Source organism: Macrobrachium rosenbergii, chromosome 2, assembly GCF_040412425.1.
Source record: "Macrobrachium rosenbergii isolate ZJJX-2024 chromosome 2, ASM4041242v1, whole genome shotgun sequence".
Taxonomy (NCBI): Eukaryota; Metazoa; Arthropoda; class Malacostraca; order Decapoda; family Palaemonidae; genus Macrobrachium; species Macrobrachium rosenbergii.
In genome coordinates, this window is record NC_089742.1 from 58,104,498 (window position 1) to 58,126,770 (window position 22,273).

Here is a 22,273-nt window from a genome sequence, read left to right on the forward strand (position 1 = left end):
TTCCTCCCCCTTCGTCACGTTCTTTTTCTTTTTATCCTCACTTTGTTTCTTACGCTCCTTACTTTTCTTGTCGATCCCCCTTCGCGTTATCCCTCTCTCCTTATCCTTTCAGCTCCGTCATCGTAAAATTCCCACTCCGTATTTAGCGCACTTTCGCTTGCTGTACAGACAGCCATTGAAAGAATTTCCTTCCGGTGTTGCCGATGTTACTGCTTCTGATGTTCGGTGTGGCGATACAGCCTTTTTTTTTTTTTTTTTTTTTTTGGTCTGGCGTGGTACTTTTTTTTCTGGCGTAGTACTTTTTTTTTTTGGTCTGGCGTGGTACGGGATCTCCCTCCTTTGTTATAGTAGATCACTCCAGATCGTGTTCTACCATAATTTTTTTATTCTCTCTCTCTCTCTCTCTCTCTCTCTCTCTCTCTCTCTCTCTCTGGCCTTGCTGCGTAGTGGCAAGCGCTGTCAGTCGACTGTTTTGGGTTGCAGCTAGAGAGAGAGAGAGAGAGAGAGCACTAGACGTGAGATTTCATTTTACCGTCAAAATGTATATGATGAAAATTATAGGGCCTCGACGAGGTAGTCCTCTTCCCACTGGCGTTCTATTATCATCCTTGTGGGAGGCAGTTTTTGTTAGCAGAGAGTAGTTTATTACTCGAAGTTCTTTGCGGCGTCCCTTCGGCCTCTAGCTGCAGCCCTTTTCATTCCTTTCACTGTTCCTCCGTTCACATCCTCTTCCTTCCATCTTACTTTTCATCCTCTCCTAATAATTGATTCATAGTGCTACTGCGAGGTTTTCCTCCTGTTACACCTTCCGAGCCTTTTTACTGTCAGTTTCCGTTTCAGCGCTGAATCACCTCATAGGTCCCAGCGCTTGGCCTTTGGCCTAAATTCTAAATTCTGTCTGTCTGTCTGTCTGTCTGTCTGTCTATCTATCGATCTGTATTAAAAAAGCTGCACCACACGAAATGAGAATAAATGAATAGTAATATTGAAGACTCCTCAGCGGTGTCGAACCTCCTGAAGGTGAATGAGGGACAAGGGGCGTAACCTATCTGTCTGCCTAGTCGAGGGAATTTCAGAGGGGCGTAATATTTTTAAACTAGTCTTGCTTTGTGTTCATGTCAGATTGTCTGCTTGTAATTTTGCCTTTATTTCTTTTTGCTAATACTGAAGTGTTGTAGATGACCTTTGACCTGTGACGTCATTTCAACTAAGAAACAAATATACCAAGCAATATTGTTTTGCATTTGTGTGAGGGTCCGACCACGATCCTTTCTCTCTCTCTCTGTCTCTCTCTCTCTCTCTCTCTCTCTCTCTCTCTCTCTCTCTCTCACATAAAACCTTCCATTTCGGCTCCACGTCACACAGCGAACTTTCAATCTACTTTCCCCTTTTATCTGGTCGCTTAATCAGATTAAAAAAAAAAAGTTTACTTATGAACCATAGGAATATATTTTTATTTGGTTGAGAAAAAACTCACAAAAATTTCTTTAGTTCTCTTCTGAGCTTTTGTTTATCAGTCTAGACAGAGAGAGAGAGAGAGAGAGAGAGAGAGAGAGAGAGAGAGAGAGAGAGAGAAAGAGAGAGAGAGAGAGTCTGGTGTATGACTAGCCATTTGAGACAGAGATGGAGGTATTTCTTATGCAATTTTACCGAAAGCATTTTTCAATATCAGTTCAGTTTAGCCCGACTATTACTGTCATGAAAATACTCCCTCCTTTTATTACATCTATAAAATACTCTAACCCTTCTTTTATTACTTTGCACCTCCTAATTAAGGAAATAAAAAATACGATAATTTTCCATTTACAAACGAAAGTTTAAGAGATCACTCTGCTTCCTTTTATGACGTCTATTAAATACTCTAGCCCTTCTTTTATTACTTTGCACCTTCTAATCAAGGAAATAAAAGAATACGATAGTTTTCCATCTACAAGCGAAAGTTTAAGAGACCAATCTGCTTCAACAGGGCATGGAGTCCGTCCGTCACATTTCTGACGCTGCATTTCTTTAGAAGCGAGCTTCCTGGCTTCTGGTACCAGATGTCACATTTAGAAGGTTTATGACAGCGTTGACTGACTTCTTCTTTTTTTCCTTTCCTTGAAAAGAAAGAAGAATGGGAGGAAATATGCCGACCGCTGCTGTGGTGGTGGTGATGTCTAGGTGGAGGGTCTCATTATATGACTTTAGTGTTAAGGCTTGGGAGCTGAAGAGTGCAAGTCTGTTTTTCAGACTTAGTTGTGTTTATTTATATTTTATATTTATTTATATCCTGAGTATTACAGTTTTTTACCCTCTTCAGTTTTCTGTGAAAGAAAACTACTGTGCCGGCTTTGTCTATCCGTCCGCCCGCACTTTTTCTGTCCGCACTTTTTTCTGTCCGCCCTCAGATCTTAAAGAATACTGAGGATAGAGGGCTGCAAATTGGCATCTGTCTTCTGTCCATTTGTTAATTAAATCAGCAGAATTATAGTAATTCGTCAGGATTCTTCCTTTCATGGGTTTTCATTTTGCCGAATATTCTAAATGTGGTAGTAAATGGGTTTTCCTGAAAAATGAAAATAGCTGACCTTACCCAGCTACCATTTTATCTTTGGCATATAGTTTCTTAAGCGTATCAATCTTGTACTGTATATGTGTTTCTGTGTATGAAATCCTCCATTCAGATCTTTCCTGTGCTTTCACTTTCATAAATCACCACTAATCTACAGCCTCCTGTCCCCTGAAACGGTTATGTCAAGGACTTCCAACTCTTCCGGTACCTCTAGAAGTCCAGCTAACGCTGTCACTCGCTATGCTCCCTGGGATGGTGCGAAGGACATGTACGAGCCATCTCCATCTCATCATTACCTCACTGTGCATATGAAACTCTCATAACTTTCATGATGGTATCATTTCTCCCTCTTTCCCGCCGTCTGTCGTCTCATTCTTTTAAGTATATTGACAATAATACAAACTGCAAGGTACACTATGTCTTATTGTCTTGTTTATTATTATTATTATTATTATTATTATTAGTGAATTCTTTAAAATCATTCGTAAGTTCGTTTCATTCCTTATCCCTCAGGGACAGGCTTTGGATTGAAGCTTTCCAGCGGATAGCAGTGAAATGTCAGTAAGTGGAACTTGGCAACATAGAGAAAGTTGTTGATCACGCAAAGTCGACGGCGTCATGTTTTGGAAATCAGCCTTTCGGCAGAGGGTAGAGGGAGAAGGAGAAGGGGACCAAAGGGAAGGGGGGGGGCGCGTGGGGGTTTAGGATAGGTTTGGGGAGCTCAGGTAATTGGTTGTTCATTATTTTTTATGGAGGTCGGTCTTTGACAGCGCTACTTCATGAAGATTAATGTAATCCTTGTGTTTGAGACGTCAATCAGCATTGGCGTATTTAAACTGCTATCAGGAGAGAGAGAGAGAGAGAGAGAGAGAGAGAGAGAGAGAGAGAGAGAGAGAGAGATGGAAACCTTCTCCAGTTGTTTGTGAATACGAAAGCCTTGAGAATTCTTTCCAGTGTCATCTCTTTTAAAGGATGCTTTGACCTGACCTCGCTCGATTCAGGTCATGCTTTGGCATTTCCAACCCTCTTTTGGCATCCATAAGAGCACTACCACCGGCTGTATGTCGGCTCCTATATTCCCCCCGTTAACCTTCCCTGGGTATGATCATACGCTCTGTATTCATAAATCTGTTTCCGGACAATTTTGAGTTCTTCGGTTCTCGTCACCTACCATATATTTATATATATATATATATATATATATATATATATATATATATATATGTATACATATATACATACATATATATATACTATATATTCATAAAGTGACCTACTTTTCCTTATTTTTGTATATGTCTAAAATTCCGCTTTTACCGTCTGGTTATCATATAACCAATAAACCCATTGTTATAGACACTATTGGGCGCAAGCACGTTTCCATAATATGTGCACGAGTGTGCTCGCCTTCCTGCGCCTGTGTGAACATATTCTTTTGCATGCACGTGCATGCGCGTGGAAAAAAGCCAAGAAGAGCTTTCTGCATTATGCATGACCTGACTGTGGAAACCTTGCTGTGTGCCTGAACATACGTTAGCCGATTTCGTCTTTGGCGAGCAAGGATTCTTGGATCCGTGTCTATGGGCCTCGCAGTGTGAATCTCAAATGAGGACCAGTATTTCGAGTCTCTGTGACGTCAGTTTTCAAGGCTGGTTTTTCCTTAACTTTCTCCGCGCGGAATCATTCAGTGTTACGACTGGGAATGGTGAATCCAAATTGCGTTTACTTGTAAATGTCATTTTAGGCTTGCTTCCTTTATCTCCCATGTATGTATGTGTATAGATACATAAATGTAAATATACATGTAAATACACACACACATTTATATATATGTGTGTGTGTATACTGTATATATATATATATATATATATATATATATATATATATATATATATATACATATATATAAATACATATATATATATATATACATATATATATACATATATATATATATATATATATATATATTTATATATATATATATATATATATATATATATATATATATATATATATATATATATATATATATATATATATGCATGCTGTGAATGAGAGCATTACCATAAAGCTTAAATGAAGGAGAGAGAGAGAGAGAGAGAGAGAGAGAGAGAGAGAGAGAGAGAGAGAGAGAGAGAGAGAGAGAGAGCAGAATAATTTTATCCGACAATTCATAATTAAGAGAGCCTCAAGAAGTCTGTCCTAAGTCATCCCTTGTAAAGGATACTTTGACCTGACCTCGCCCAGTTCAACCATGCTTTAGCATTTCCAGCCTTCCTTGACCTTCTCTTCTCTGGCCGAAGTTTCGAGGATATAATTATGCTTTCGGAATCCCGTAACTCTTTCTTGACACGATTTTCGCCTGAAAACTTTGTGATAACGGGTGATTTTGTATTCATAATTTCTTTTACACTATGACTGTATGGTTTTTCTTATTGTATAAATGTTATTAAGTATGTCTAAACTGGAAATTTCCTTGATACAACCCAGCTTTCATATAACCAGTAGACTCGTTGATATGAGAGCTAGAATGCGCATGCACGCACCACGCAAACTCACATATACGATTTCATTAATGCATGCATTCGGTCGCTTGCGTGCGTCAGGGTATGCGTGCGTGAAGAAAAGGCTGAGACGAGATTTATGCATTAGTCATGTTTTCTTTGTAGAAATCTCTCAATGTGCCTGAATGTATAATAGCTGATATGTCGTTGACAAAGAAGGATTCTTATGAATGTTGAACGAAAACTCATGTTTTTCAGTGACTTCAGTTTCCTGGCCGTTTTTCTTATTCTACGTCCGTATGACATCATTACATTATTTCACCAAAAATAGTGTGCCGAAACTATGCATACAAGAAGTACCATTTCTCTCTCTCTCTCTCTCTCTCTCTCTCTCTCTCTCTCTCGTTTATTTTGTACGTCGCGGAATATAGTATTAGTTTTCTGTAAAAGGAAACTATTGTGCCGGCTTTGTCTGTCCGTCCGCACTTTTTTCTGTCCGCACTTTTTTCTGTACGCCCGTAGATCTTAAAAACTACTGAGGCTAGCGGGCTGCAAATTGATAAGTTGATCATCCACCCCCAAATCATCATTTTTCCGGTGAGACCCAGGGTTCGATTCCAGGACGAAGCTGAGTGATTCAGGCACGTTTGATTGCATCCCAAATGTTTCAGTTTTTCATCTGTTCGGAAACTTCTTCATATTTCCTTTGCTAGTTTTTTGTTATAACCCAATGTCATTATTAATACTGTTATTGATAATCTTATATGCCATAGGTTGATTGACTGTTTATTTGTATAACATCAGGACTATGCAAAAAGTTAGGGTGAATTTTACTTTTTTTTAAGGGTGGGCTACGTTCCTGGCAAAAAGCGATTTGATTTTGGGAGAGAAGGCACTTTTTTTTTTCTTTTTTTTTTTTTTTTGAGGGGGCGAGGTGTGGTGGGTTATTTAGCCTTGGCGGAAGATTGTAGTCTATGGAATTTATTATTTTATCTTTCTAGTTTTTGCTTCAGATCCTAATTATGCTGAGCTAACAAGGATCCATAATTGTGTATTATTTGAGGTATATATAAATACCTTATCTTATTTTCAACGTATCAGACCTATTTTTATTCCGAACAGCCAACATTTTAACAAAAACTTTGCCTAACTTGAAAGCTACATGATTTGTGATTTAAAATGAACCAGTGACTTTAAAAATCGGTTGATAACTCTCCCCCCCCTTTCCCACACCAACTACCCCTTGAAATCAACAATGATAAAGTTTGAAGGCAAAAAATGGCTGCATTCAGAACTTCTGAAAAGGTGCCAAACTGTTCTCCTGGTTTTGAAATATTCGGAAAGGCTGCAGATTTTGTTGTTCGCAGTTTTGCGTTCTTCGGGAAAAATGTATGTTTATATAGTTTTATGTTGTTCCCCTGAATGCTGACTATAGTCGAGATAATTTACCGTTTATGGAAGATAAGGCATCGTGCTTACCCCATATAATAATGGGAAAATGCACGGTAAAGGCGAAGAAGAAGAAGAATTATATACCTGATTTTCAGTTACATCCGAGAAGGAGAATATATATTTTTGTTTGTTTGCAGGAATACGCAAAAAAAAAATGTGAAGATTTTTTTTACGGAGATCTTGCCAAAACGTGAGCACCGAGACTGGCAAAACTGGAGTAGATTTTAGTAGATAGAAGACTTTAACTATAGGAGATCTTTCGGGTTGTAGGTTGCTCAGCCTTTCCGTGCTTGGAAAATGAAAACCGTCCGCACCAGTACCGTAGATTTTGGCAAAAAAAAATTAATCCTTCTGTAAAAAAAAAAAAAGGAAGATTATGTCCACATTTTGGCCCCGTCAACGAACCATTTCGGGTCGATAAAAATTTGTTCATAGTTGTCTGACCAGTGGAGGTGTTCCTCACTTACTGTTTTGGTGTTTTTTCATGACTTTTTTTTTATCTTTATGGAAAAAATCATAATGGATCTGAATAGAATATTAAATTTAAAAGAACGAACAGATTAAAAGAAAAATAGTTGTAAAATGGAAGAGATTCAGTTAGAGGTAAATTATAAATAAATAGACGGAGGAATAAAAAAAAGGTCGCTTTGTGCATGTCTTTAATATCACGTAAAAAAAATTGTGATGGCTGATACAGATAGAGCGTGTATACTCCCGGTCAGTTAATCCTTTATTTTTCGGCTTAAAAATAAAATAATAAGTTTTATCTGCCTGCTGAACTCGTCACATTGATCTGTCTAATATTTAGGCAAATCTGCACATAACTGGTCTCGGGATTAATTTTTTTCATTCCTGGGAAGAAATGACATGAGATGAGTCCCAGTTTTGAGGGAAATTGAACAAACTTGTAAAAATTCTTCAAGTTAATGCTGTGCTGCTATAAGAATTTCTTGACGATGATTAGAGGAATAAAAACAAAAAGATACAGAGGGAAAAGGAGAATATATAAAACAACTTCGTGTTTTTTATGACATTTAGAATACAAGATATTTTTTTACTCATGTCATAATGTTGTCTTTCCTGTTGTCATTCTTAACCTTCTGAATATTTGATGATCATCGTGTGACTTCGAAATAAACATCAGGAGGAAGGGAAAAAAATTGAGGGGAAAAATGTGAAGTCAACTTGTCAAGTAAAAAAAAAAAAAAAAAAAAAACTATTTCTACATGGAATCTTTTTTTAGTTAGTTTACATATGTCAGCCGAGATCTGTTCATACCACGACCATTTTAGAATGCGTGACAAGCATCTTGAATATTTGAAGAGAATAAAGGAAAAAAAGGTGTTTCTGAATGGAAACTTTTTTTCCCACCCCATTTTGGCTTAGCGTAGATCCTTCCCCCAAAAGAAGTTGGTCTACTGGTCTCTGGCGAGGCCACCACAGTTGATGGAAAGTCGTCTCTTTAATATGGAATCTTCGGGAAACTTTTTTTTTCTCCACTCCTTCAGGAGTTTGGAGCCGAAAGAGTGTGAGATTCCTCTTCTCAGCCCTGAAGGATGTTTTAGGACCATTTGAACTTTTGGTTTCTCGCCGTCCTGCGACGACCCCCAAAAGGCAAGAGTCGGAAAGAGGAATAAAGAGGGAAAAGGAAAGAAAGGAAGGGAGGGAGGGAGGGAGGGAGGGAAGGAGAGAAAGAGGCCTTCCCTCTGCCGTTACTTTGGGCAACTTTTGTCTTTCAGGATTTCCTGACCTCTTATCTTTTCGCCTCTTTCCTTCCTGTGTTTTTTCTTCTCTCCCGCCCCTTCGGGTATTTGGCGGGTTATTCGTATTCTGCTTGAAGGCGTATCGTAATTGGCAGATAGATTCTCACCTCGGTACACATTTTTCGACATCATCTCTTTCTCTCTCGTCTGTTGGATTTTCTAATATTCTTCGTCAGTGGTTTTAATATTTTGGTTTGAGATGCATGAAGTCTCTGTCTCTCTCATGTAGTCTCTCTCTCTCTCTCTCTCTCTCTCTCTCTCTCTCTCTCTCTCTCTCTCTCACATGTCGCATTTTTTAATATTCTTCTCAGTGATTTTAATATTTTGGTTTGAGATGCATAAAGTCTCTCTCTCTCTCTCTCTCTCTCTCTCTCTCTCTCTCTCTCTCTCTCTCTCTCTCTCTCTCTCTCTCTCTCATATTTTAATATCCATCTCAGTGATTTTAATATTTTGGTTTGAGAGGCACAAAAATTCTCTCTCTCTCTCTCTCTCTCTCTCTCTCTCTCTCTCTCTCTCTCTCTCTCTCATATTTCAATAACTTGGCATAAGATATTTTTGACTAATATTCTCCAAAAAACTTTTTCAATTAACATTTGAATATTTTGATTTATAGAGCATAATTCTCTCTCTCTCTCTCTCTCTCTCTCTCTCTCTCTCTCTCTCTCTCTCTCTCTCTCTCTCACCCACATCAACAGCGTTTCACCCTCCGTTTCCCGTGCCTTTTTCTCTAAACCCAGCAGGATATCCGAACAGACACGCTTTGGCACTTTATAGAAAGAGTCCTAGCCGTTGTAGCCTTGGCACCGGCGTGGCTGTCACTGGCCTGATACATCTATTCCTATCAATATCTCCCCGAGGAGGGAAGAAGTCCACCTCCCACGATGTGCCATTCTTAAGCTGAATTTGCATTATAGTCTCTCTCTCTCTCTCTCTCTCTCTCTCTCTCTCTCTCTCTCTCTCAAGTGCGCGCACACACACACACACATACACACATATATTTCTTCCAGTATCCTTTTCTCTAACATTGAATGTTTTGTTTTAATGGTTTTAAACCCCACCCCCCTCTCTCTCTCTCTCTCTCTCTCTCTCTCTCTCTCTCTGGTATCCTTTTTCGCTAACATACTGATTGTTTTACTGTTCTAAAAACTCTCTCTCTCTCTCTCCCTCTCTCTCTCTCTGGTATCCTTTTTCGCTAACATACTGATTGTTTTACTGTTCTAAAAACTCTCTCTCTCTCTCTCTCTCTCTCTCTCTCTCTCTCTCTCTCTCTTCCCATTTACAACAGTGCTGTTGAATTTTTGATAAACTGACCAAATAAGTACCTAAATTACATGTAAATGCGAATTTAAAAGCAACAGATCGATTGCCATAAAACTATGAATATTCAACATTCAAATAGAATTCAACATTTTTCTTAGAATGTGTTGCCAGAATATTTTCTAGAACGAAGCAAAGTTATCAGTCTTCCTTGGATGCTGACCGCCATTTCCTCAAAGTTTACCACATCCAGGAGATATGGGCGAACGCGGAGATGTCGTCAGATTTAGGGTAAGGAAGCAAGCGTGGGTGTGTAGACTTTCCAAACTCGACAATTTAAGGGGAGCTGGCCCCCCGCGCGTCTTATTTTTAGAGGCACTAAATCCAGACTAATATCTTGCAATATCATGTAGTATGCGAAGTTTATAACCGTTGGGAGGATAACATTTTTGATGTACACAGGACTTTGAGAAGGTGAGTTGCTCGTTGTTCGCTCTGTTTGATTTTCCAAAGAGATTGCTTGCGAGTAATGGCTGTGTAATCTTCTTGTTTTTCTTGCGTGCTTGGGAGGAATTGATAACTGTTTGTGCTCTGAGTTCAGAAGAAGTTGAACGCTGCAGCTGATATTTCGTGTCGTTCGCTGTCTTCTGAAAATGCCAGTATTGCCCATTTTATAGTCATTTGCGTGTATTGTAAAGTAGCCTTAGTTTATTAAGGCCATGGCTGTATATTGTTTCTCCCTTTATGTGGGTTATTTATTATGCTCAAGTTCAGTCCTTTGGCGGTACTCCACACTGAAGAGGCATATCTCTCTCTCTCTCTCTCTCTCTCTCTCTCTCTCTCTCAATACTCGTCTGCGTACATACTTTCTCACTTTGTCCTTTTTTTGTATGTATGTGCACATATATATATATATATATATATATATATATATATATATATATATATATATATATATATATATATATATATATGTATAAATGCACATATATATATATATATATATATATATATATATATATATATATATATATATATATATATATATATATATATATATATATATATATACAGTATATATACATATACAATATACATGCATACAGGATATATATATATAAATATATATATACGTAGACGACCACATGAAAGGTGAAAATTAAAGACCAGGTACCAAGCGCTTTCGTGTATTGCGTACAAGGTACAAAGTAAAATAAATAAAGATAGACATAAACAAGAAAACTTCACAAAACAAAGATTAAAAGCCACTAACAAGCTAAACATCATTACTGAATGCAATCACTAGTTTGAAGTCAAATTGTCACATACCAAACAAAAAATACTTTAAAATACTTAAGAACTGAAACTACAGTTAGAACAGGCTATTGCTAAAAGGTAACATTGTACTTCCCTACAATTTTATGAACAAGGTAACTATCAATTTAAAAGACCCGAACTAATATTCATAAGTTGATTGTTAAAATGCTTAATAAAGGCAGATTCAATTATATTTCTCTTAACAATGTGGTTACAAAAAATTATCTCAGATGAATTTTCCAGTCTATACAATGGTTAAATCATTCATATGTACAAATAAAGCACTTGTCAATTGGCCTGTTCGAACTGCAACGATGCTGTTTTAGGCGATAATCTAGTTCTTTACCAGTTTGACCAAGGTATTTATTACTACATCCAGCACAAGGAATCGTGTAAATACAGCCATTAATTTGTTTTGGGAGTTACGAACAATGATATTCTGAAGTGTCCCTGAATTCTTGTAAACAACAGTTATCTTGAAAATTTTCAGTAATTTTTAATGAAACAAAGATTTACGTTATATGGAAGTGTCAGAATATTTTTCTCACCAAAGGCTCCCTATTGTTATTGGAATAAAAATGTTTCTAGCTTTCTGTAAAGATTTGTCGATTAAAAACTTTGGGTATTTTAACATAATTCCTACGTCGTAAATTTTACAAAATTCGAGTCTAAGAATTCCGGGCTGCATATCCATAATGCCCTTAAAAACATGCTACAAAAAAACTGAGAGTTTTACATTAACGTGGTGATCTGAATAATAGTGGACATAAGAACAGACGTTGGTAGGTTTCCTGTGAACATCAAACACAAAAGTTCTATCCCTTCTATGAACCAAAACATCTAAAAATGGTAATGAACAATTATTTTCCTCTTCAACGGTGAATTTAATAGAAGGTACCAAGTGATTTACCTTGTCCAAAAAACTGTTCAGATTTTCGCACATGGGCCAAACATGGGCTGTATTTACACGATTCCTTGTGCTGGATGTAGTAATAAATACCTTGGTCAAACTGGTAAAGAACTAGATTATCGCCTAAAACAGCATCGTTACGCAGTTCGAACAGGCCAATTGACAAGTGCTTTATTTGCTAACATATGAATGATTTAACCATTGTATAGACTGGAAAAATTCATCTGAGATAATTTTTGTAACTACATTGTTAAGAGAAATATAATTGAATCTGCTTTATTAAGCATTTTAACAATCAACTTATGAATATTAGTTCGGGTCTTTAAATTAGATAGTTACCTTGTTCATAAAATTGTAGGAAGTACAATGTTACCTTTTAGCAATAGCCTGTTCTAACTGTAGTTTCAGTTCTTAGTATTTTTGTATTTTTTGTTTGGTATGTGACAATTTGACTTCAAACTAGTGATTGCATTCAGTAATGATGTTTAGCTTGTTAGTGGCTTTGATCTTTTGTTTTGTGAAGTTTTCTTGTTTATGTCTATCTTTATTTATTTTACTTTGTACCCCGAAGAAGTGTACGCAATACACGAAAGCTTGGTACCTGGTCTTTAATTTCACCTTCATGTGGTCGTTCTACGTATATATTTGTCACGTGCAGTTTGGTGACTTATTGTTGATAAATATATATATATGTATATATATATATACTTATATATGTAAACATATATATATATATATATATATATATATATATATGTGTGTGTGTGTGTGTGTGTGTGTGTGTGTGTGTGTGTGTTTGTGTGTTTGTGTGTGGGCGCTCAAGACTGTGCCTGCTCGTGCAGCATAACCTTTTGTGTGTGTCCCTACGTTGTCCTGAATAAATCGTGCCTGAATAATAATTTTATGGCCCTTATTACCATACGAGGCTGACTAATAAGACACATCCATTGTGAATCAGAAAAGAAGGGAGATGTTAAATTCTCTATGCGTTGTTATCTGTGACTCCTGTAGCCCTCTGTTTTTCAAGAGGTTTCATACGGCTTCCTTAAACTAAGCCCCCTGTTCCTTTCACTCTTTTTCAGGAATGGGATACGTTGTCGGTAACCCTGGCCACACTTTGATGTAGATAAAAGGTATTGTTATGCTCATTTACATGCTTTTAATGTCGTTTTAGTTTTCTGCAAAAGAAAACTATTGTGCCAGCTTAGTCTGTCCGTCTGCATTTTATTCTGTCCGTACTTTTTCTGTCCAAACTTTTTCTGTCCGCCCTCAGATCTTAAAAACTACTGAAGCTACAGGGCTGCAAATTGGTATGTTGATCATCCACCCTCCAATCATCAAACATACCAAATTGCAGCCCTCTAGCCTCAGTAGTTTTGATCTTATTTAAGGTTAAAGTCAGCCATAATCATGCTTCTGGCAGCGATATAAGATAGGCCACAACGGGGCCGTGGTCAAAGTTTCATGGGCCGCGGCTCATAATTATACCGAGACTACCGAAAGATAGATCTATTTTCGGTGGCCTTGATTATACGCTGTAGCGGCTGTACAGAAAACTCGATTGCCCTGAAGTTCATTTTTTACTTGCTTTTTTATTGGTGATGGTTTATGACTTAATTTTTACGTTTTATGTGTGTTAGAAATTCGTCTTCATTTTTCTTTGTGACTTCAGTAATGCGCTTTCTTTTTAGTCGAGGCTTGTCCAGCTGTTTGGCTTTTTATAAACAATGTGTATAGGTACTAATGATAAAATTAATAGTGGTATTAGTAATAGAAATGATAATTGAAATCAGTATTGTGCTATTAAGTACTGTAGTAGTAGTAGTGGTCATAATAGTGATTATTATCATAATTATGATTTTCTGATTATAATTATTTTATTTCAGTTCACAACCGTAAGACGTCCATTTGGACGTGTATTAAATCTAAACGTCAATAAAACATTTTTATACATCACTTCCGTTGCAAATGTATGGGCACCGAGATATGCAGATAGCAGCATAAATATGATTTTAAAAAACACCCTGCAATGAATGGGCGCCTTAAAATGTGCGCATGCAAAAGTGTTATCCCAGACCACCATCTACCACAAACTTAGTCCCTATACATTTATGAAAGAAGTATGAAAGAAAAGTTATTTATTTTTAGGTGTGATTCATGTTTAAATGGCCAGAATTTACGTTTTGCAGATGTGGGTGAACTTAAAGGAAATAATAATGATAATAATTAGTATAATTATTGTCGTCTTTCTTCATTTTTAGTTTTCTGTAAAAGAAAGCTATTGGGGTTGCTATTTGTCTGTCCGTCCGCACTTTTTCTGTCTTCCCTCACACCTTAAAAACTACTGTCCGTCCGCACTTTTTCTGTCCTCCCTCACACCTTAAAAACTACTGAGGCTAGAGGGCTCCAAATTGATAAGTTGATCATCCGCCCTTCAATCGTCAAACATACCAAATTGCAGCCCTCTAGCCTCAGTAGTTTTTATTTCATTTAAGGTTAAAGTTAGCCATAATCGTGCTTCTGGCAACGATATAGAATAGGCCACTACCGGGTCGTGGTTAAAGTTTCATGGGTCGCGGCTCATACAGCGGTACACCGAGACCACCGAAAGATAGATCTATTTTCGTTGGCCTTGATTATACGCTGTACAGAAAACTCGATTCTCAGAAGAAACTTCGGCGCATTTTTTACTTGTTTTATTTAAGGTTAGCCATGGATCGTGCGTCTGGCACGCTAGAGGTGCCAGCCGCCGACGCATCTTCACTTGACTGCATCTGGGGAGCAACTGAGCGGCGCTGTCCAGTCGTAGCTGAGAGTTTCTTACAGCATTATACGCTGTACATAAAAATCGATTGCGCCGAAGAAACTTCGGCGCATTTTTTACTTGTTTATATTAATTTTAATTGTGAGAATTATATTTCCTTTTTCACCGCATGCAACAAGCTGGTTGTTATTTAGTCGTCGCAGACGGGACTTGGAAAGCCTGTTATGTGTATATTTAGCGCACCATGTTATATGAAGATCGTTGGATTATGAGAACTCAAATATGCACTCGGTCCTGCTGATGCGAGTAAGTAGTTCGCACACCATGAGCGGTAATGTTTTATGGAGACGTTCGTTCATGTAAGGCACCAGACTTTTTCTTCTCAAGCACGGCATTTTCACGATGAGAGAGAGAGAGAGAGAGAGAGAGAGAGAGAGAGAGAGAGAGAGAGAGAGAGAGAGAGAGAGAGAGAGAGAGAGAGTTTTCAGACCAGTAAAACAATCAGTATGTTAGCGAAAAGGGATACAAGAGAGAGAGAGAGAGATAGAGAGAGAGAAAGAGAACCACCATCGTAAGAGTAAGCAAAGTTAAAACAGCATACGTATGGTATCAGTGGCAAAGGGCAAGGTTTCATACAATATTAACAACAACCAGTTGTGAAATTTAAATACTTGTTAATATATTTTTATTCTCCATGAGTAACAGATTTTGTGAACAAAAATGTTTGAGAACCTTGCAATACATTGGTCTATTTGCGTTATACGGGCGTGTCGTTTGATACCATATTGATTATTCCAGCTTTCTCACCAGACTGAGCGGAGAGAAAACTGTAATCAGTGTCACATTATGGCGTCAGTTTGCGATGTCGGGAGATTTTTGAGTGAAAGCTTGAGTGTCAGCCAGCCAGGCGTGTTGGCGACATTTGCACGAGCGGTCTGAGGGTGCGTCTACATGTCACAAACACCTTTCGGTAACTTATCGCACAGACATCACAAACAGGTTGAACAGAAGTTAATGACTTATTGGTGGTTCTAACCAGAGCTTCATACGATTGTCCAATACTAGCCAAAGGTCCGTTCTCCAATTACGGTCGTTGATTCATTTTCATGCTGTTTGTGATGTGTAAGAGATAAGCTGCTGCAGTGTGCTTATGACCTTTTTTTTTTTTTACTGTAATGTAGACGCTTTTTTATTTTTTTATTTTTTTACAAAACAAACCATCTGTCATCCAAATGTATGGTTAACATGTAGTTGCATTGTATTCTCATTGTATTGTAGAGAGTGATGGTTCGGAGAGGGCTGTGATGCAGGTGAGGGCAAGTTAAAATGTGCGTTCGAATGCATAACTTTTGCAAATGCCTTGAGCAGCAGTGCTCGATGGAACCAGAATGTAACTGAATGCTAATCATTTTGCTCTTCAGTATTGAAAAGTCCATTGGTGCATTTTCGCTGTCAACCCGCGAAGCCCAGAACTCTGCATTAGTGGTTACTGCTCTTGATTAGGTTAGTTTGTGTACCAGCCACTGGAATTACTGAGTCGTGGGTGAAAGCTTTTCTATCGAGACCAGTAGCAAAAATTCCCTGGCAAGAGAAATCTCCCAAAGCATAAAGCTTTGTACATTATACGTTCTTCAGTAGTGTTTTTCTTTTCATGTAAATATAGAGAAATAATTACTTTTTAACGTCATCATGATTATTTTGGCGATTCATACTCATTATACATATGTGACAGGTATAAAGGAAACGATACACGTGGAAGTTAAGATTCTGTGCGTTGAAATATTGTATTTTTTTTTTAACGTCACCGAGTGCTTGTGCTTGTCTGTGCGCGCATTCACGTGTCACTTATTTTTTTTTTTTCAACATTAAACCTTTTCCCGTAAAAGGCTATGGTTCCTACATTCACGTCTGAACTACTGAATCGTAGATGAACACTGTGCAGATAGCTTCCCCGGCACTACCCACTCCATACGCCTACTCAGAAATTCCTTGGCGTTAATATGGAATATCGCCCCCCAAATCCTTAAGAAGATCCTTTCCACAGGATCTGCAGTGGTTGCTTACATCTCGAATATAATCTTCCTGGCAACTTTTAATCTGGTAATGGAATTCTTAAGAGGTAACATTTACGAGAATAATTATGAAATACATTTATATGCTTATTAATTTATTTCAGAGACTGTATCAATAATAAACGCCACAACCCATGCAAAGCCTTCATTCTTTGGAGGCTTCGTTCACTTGTTACACCCTCCTCCTTCCCCCTCCCCTCCTACTCCCCCTCCCCGCCTCCTATGCCAATTACCAGTTACAGCAAGGCTTGTCCGGTTAATTGAATTCGTTGAAGTTAGAAGCGAACTGACTGAGAACTAATGGCATCTTGACCTGCCCCGAAGAGTTTGGGAAGATTTGTTTCCCCCTTTCAAAGACATTTAAGAAAGTGGAGACTTCTCGCTCGCTATTCCGAAAGTAAGAGGTTTCCTTGCAAAATAAACACTTGTTTTCCATTTCCTTCAAGCATTCATCATTTTCATACCTCTATACATGTGTGTGTGTAAGTATATTCATAAATATGTATGTGTATATATGTGTATATATACATATGTAATATATATATATATATATATATATATATATATATATATATATATATATATATATATATATATATATATATATATATATATATATATAGTCTTAATGGTAAGCTGAACCTCTATAGCCAGGTGTTGCGTGAGATAATTAACGATTTTTTAAACTTTTCTATCGCGCCATATTTATATTCTTCGAGAATATTTAAATTCATTTTGTTGCACGTAACAACATTTTCGAAATACCAAGGTGTCAGGTGTCTTTTGAAAAATTACATCACCGAAAACATTAATTTGCTTCTAGAAATTTGGTTTTGGATTTTATGTACAAATGCTTATTAATTCTTTTTTTCCCACTGTGCATACGACTTGCACGTCACTTGTTAAGATATTTTAAATATCTGGGAGGACACTCATTTTGACAGCCATATGTCCAGAAAGCTGTTATCTCTTCATCCTTAATTTAATTACTAATCCTAAAGGTTCTCGATGAGTCAAGCACAAAGTCATTTGCCTTACTTCAATTTTATTGATGATTGGAGATTTTAAGCTAGCGTGTCGGTCAAGAATTTTACTTCTGTTTTTCCCCTCCGTTCGTGAAGAGTAAATTTTAATTTTTCTGTCGTTTCTCAAGTAACATATCTCCCTATGTATAGAATCTAATTGTCACTTATTTCCAAATATGTATATAATGTTAATAACCACGATGCCCTCTTCTCGAATTCTTCACACTTTTTGGATACGCTGGTCACTACATCGCCTAAGATCCAATGCAAGAATACGAAGCAATTCTGATGTCCGAAGTAGGATCCGAACCCGCATTCGGAGTATCAGAACGAGGTCACGTTACCGACCTGATCACGAGACGGATCCCTCCCATGGTCAGGTCGGTAACCTGACCTCGTTTTCATATCTGTCTGTTTTCGAGGAAATTCTATTGGCGCATGGCATGACAAAGTCGCCGATAATGGTTTTTATTTTTTCGTTTTTACGCCAAGCTGATTTGAACCTCTTACGCATGTTTTCTGTTTGGTCGTCTGTTATGGAAGCTCAGGTTGGAATGCATGAAGGAATTGTTGATCCAGTTTTCCTTTATGAATTTAATTGTGGGAGAGAAAGAAAAGAAAGGTTGAAATCACTGAGATTAAAAGTGTTCTCACATTATATTTCGGATATGAAGAATTGAAAGGCTAAGAAGTGTCAAGATAGTTAACTTAAATGAAAGGTTGGCTCAAAGTATTATAAGATGGTTGAGTCACGTAAAAAAATGAAGGACGATAGGTTTTCGAAAACAACGTTTAATTCAGAGATATTAGGAATAAAGAGAGGAAGGTGGTATTAAAACGTTTCAGGTAGATGGTCTGGAAGAGATTTTAGAAAGGAAGGGCCTTAATATCCAGGAGCCCTTTTGAGAGGGGAAGATAGGCGTGAATGGCATACTGTGTGTAGGACGGGGTGGAGGAGGTTCGACGCGCTGCTGATGAGCGTTGATTCTATCTGTATGAAGTGGCTAAAGTTATGGAAGTTTTCTGTACAGAGACTCACCCACGACTCGGCACGTATTTATGAGGCAGTGACCTTGGTCTTTTTTGCTCCCGAGCTAGGTCGAGTTGTTGTAATATATATATGTATATATATATATATATATATATATATATATATATATATATATATATATTCATATAATTATTATGTGTGTGTGTGCGTACGTGTGTAGATATTATATTTTGAAACAAATATTCAGTTTCGGTTTGATTAAATTTTAAATTTTTTCAGCGTTGAACATCTGTAAATGAATTAAAAACAGACACGCTCTCTCTCTCTCTCTCTCTCTCTCTCTCTCTCTCTCTCTCTCTCTCTCTCTCTCACTCACACACACACACACACACACACACACACACACACACACACAGACAAACTTTGAACAAAATAGAAACGACTGCTAAACAGCACTACCATTCCTCCTCAAAAGACCGAACGTCAGTCGACTCCCTGGAAAAGGTCCTCGCCCACTTTTAGAAATATATATAATATATAAGGCTAGTGATTCTTACGATGGTCAACGCATATTGGCTTAGGCATTCGATAAATCTTTTAGTATGTTGACTGCTGGAAGGAAGGAAGGTAGCTCGGACGGAAAGAGCAAAAATGTTGCCGTATTTCTTCTCTTGTAGGAATTAGATGATTCCAGGTAGTTTCATTCCTTTTTATGTTGCCTACTTTTCTTTTGTTTTTAATCTTTCTTTACGTCTGTAGTCTTAAATCTTTAATCCCGTAAAGATGGTTTAACCAGACTTTAAGAAAGTTGTTGCTCATTAATGACAAGACGGGATTTAGATTATTTGTCTTATTGCCTACAGTCATAATTTTTATTTATAAGATGTTTTTAAACGTGGAGTTACATAACTGTAGGAGCAAAGATGAGACTTCCATATCTGTAAAAATATTTAGTGTTCTATATATAAATATGTCACTCCAAGTAAAACACTCAAATAGAAACATGTAAAATTCGACATTGGTATTATTTCATATCTCAAGAAAAACATAATTTATTTTTGGGAAATTATTTTCTTCTGTTAAGGAGTTACACTTCCAAGTAATAAGTTTCATGTTGGTTAATATTATCATCATCATCATCATCATCACCACCGTCAACCTCCGTAGCTGGGTAGCGCCATCAGTGCACCTCACGCTTTGCACTGTAGGCATTACTTGAGGGTTTTTGCAACGTCCCCTCGGCCCCTAGCTGCAACCCCTTTCATTCCTTTTACTGTACCTCCTTTCATATTCTCTTTCTTCCATCTTACTTTCCACCCTTTCCTAACAGACAATTGTTTCATGGTGCAGCTGCGAAGTTTTCCTCCTGTTACACCTTTCAAACCTCCGTTACTCTCAGGTTCCCTTTTAGCGTTGAATGATGACCTTATAAGTCCCAGCGCTTGGCCTTTTTTTTTAAATTATATGTTCCACTTCCAGTTCCAATCACTGTCAGCATCATTAGTAGTTTTACGTCAGGTTTTTCATTTTATGTGTTTTTTATATATATATATATATATATATATATATATATATATATATATATATATATATATATATATATATATATATATATATAAACAATATATAAATATGTTATTATCGTTATTACCGAATTGATTATATGTTAGTAACGACACAAATGACAAAATTTTATATACTGTATATATATATAATATATTATTATATATTTATATATATATATATATATATATATATATATACTGTAAATATATTATATATATATACAGTATATAAGAATTTTGTCACCCTTTAGGTGTCGTTACCAACACATAATCAATTCGGTACTAAACGATACTTGTGGCTTTATTATACTGTTTATATTATATATACTGTTTATATATATATATATATATATATATATATATATATATAATGTATATGAAACCACATAATATGAAAAACCTGACGTAAAACTACTAATGATGCTGACGGTGATTGGAACTGGAAGTGGAACATATAATTTTAAAAAAAGGCCAAGCGCTGGGACCTATAAGGTCATCATTCGATATCGAATTCACTATATGTTGGTAATAACTTACACCCTTTAGGTGTAAGTTATTACCAACATATAGTGAATTCGATATCGAATGATACTTGTGGCAGTTATCGAGTAATCTTATATAAAATGTTTAGGGAAACCACTGGAAAGTTAAACATTTGTTATAATGTTACAATATTTATTAGCTTTTGGAGTGTCCCCCCTTTCAGACAGAAAAATAAAGCGTGAAAATGCAAATAAAAATTATTTTTATTTATTTTTAATTTGAGTAACTGATAATCTAACGGGAAATAAGGCCCCGCGTTTAGAGTTAACGTCCAGCCCATCTTACCACTGAGACCTACTGTATATTAATATGCAAAATAAAGGTATTATGATCCGAGCTTTGGGACGGTACGTCATATCCCAGCGGGGTTGGGACATGCCAGCTCGACCCTCTCTTATATTACCTTAATTGTTGACAATACAGGCACACTAGCCTGTAATGAATGCCTGTGATGAGGTGCGCAGAAACTCTTCTGTCTTCTGCCCTAAATGGAAAACTGCAGTATCTGCAAAATTTTCGACATTGAGATATGCCACCTATCGGGCTCGTGAAACACTAATACACAAGTTACTGCAGTTTCAGAATGATTCTTCAGTGCTTTGTTTAGGGGGTCCCATTTGCAGTATCTGCAAAATCAGTAGTAAGGCAAGGGAAAAATGCAGCATCTAAAATTTTTCTCACTTTTGTATTTTTTCAGATATTGCAGTCTTCCATGTTAGGAACAGTCTTGTGGCCTTAGGCTATATCTTAGTATTGACTTCTTTACTTGAGAGTCCTCCCTGGCCGACTTTTATCCTTCTAAATGATTCCTTCCTGTGCTTATGTATTTAGTATTTGTCATTAAAATTTTTATTTAGTTATACTCTACACCCTTTTTGTTCTTTGTAAGACATATGGACATTATATTCTATGGAATTTTTGATTTTCAAATAAATGCCAGCTCCTTCCTGTATTTATGTATTCAGTATTTGTCATTCAGATTTTGATTTAGTCATACTCTACACACTTTTTGTTCTTTGTAAGACATATGGACATTATACTCTATGGAATTTTTTATTTTCAAATAAATGCCATCTTGGCTTTACCTGTTACGAATAGTGTAGATATGAACATCATCAATAATATGGAAAATTATGATAACCGTGCAACCTAGGTGATGACAACCGTAAATTGGAATTTCATCATTATAATTCGTCAGTTCATTAACCTAATTTATTATTACGCTGATGACTTGTTGAAATTCAGTATTTCGAGAAACCCGTCATCTCATTCAGTACCCGGAGCAACGTTGTTTTATAACTAATCTTGCAGTTAATAATTTACTTACATTTTAATCTATTTGCTTCTTAATTTTTTAACTTATTATTTATTTTTCAATAAGTGATCTCTTCTTTTTGTATTTCCCTTTACCTTCTGTTACTTCTTTCTGATGAACACCATATTCTATGGAAGCTTCCTTGAATGTCAAGTCAGTGGCCCCTGTGGTGGGCTTGTTCCGTATGAATAGGGTTCATCTTCTGAATAATAATAATAATAATATTAATAATAATAATACA

At 36.8% G+C, this 22,273-nt stretch overlaps 2 protein-coding genes across 2 annotated transcripts in view; one reads left to right on the forward strand and one right to left on the reverse strand.

Annotated features, from left to right (window-relative positions):
- The window catches only part of LOC136847497 (cerebellin-3-like), a 306,286-nt gene that overhangs the window by 143,165 nt on the left and 140,848 nt on the right, over positions 1–22,273 (forward strand). The gene's annotated exons all lie outside the window — the stretch shown is intronic.
- LOC136847503 (CB1 cannabinoid receptor-interacting protein 1-like) overlaps positions 1–22,273 on the reverse strand; it is a 262,615-nt gene that overhangs the window by 112,657 nt on the left and 127,685 nt on the right. The gene's annotated exons all lie outside the window — the stretch shown is intronic.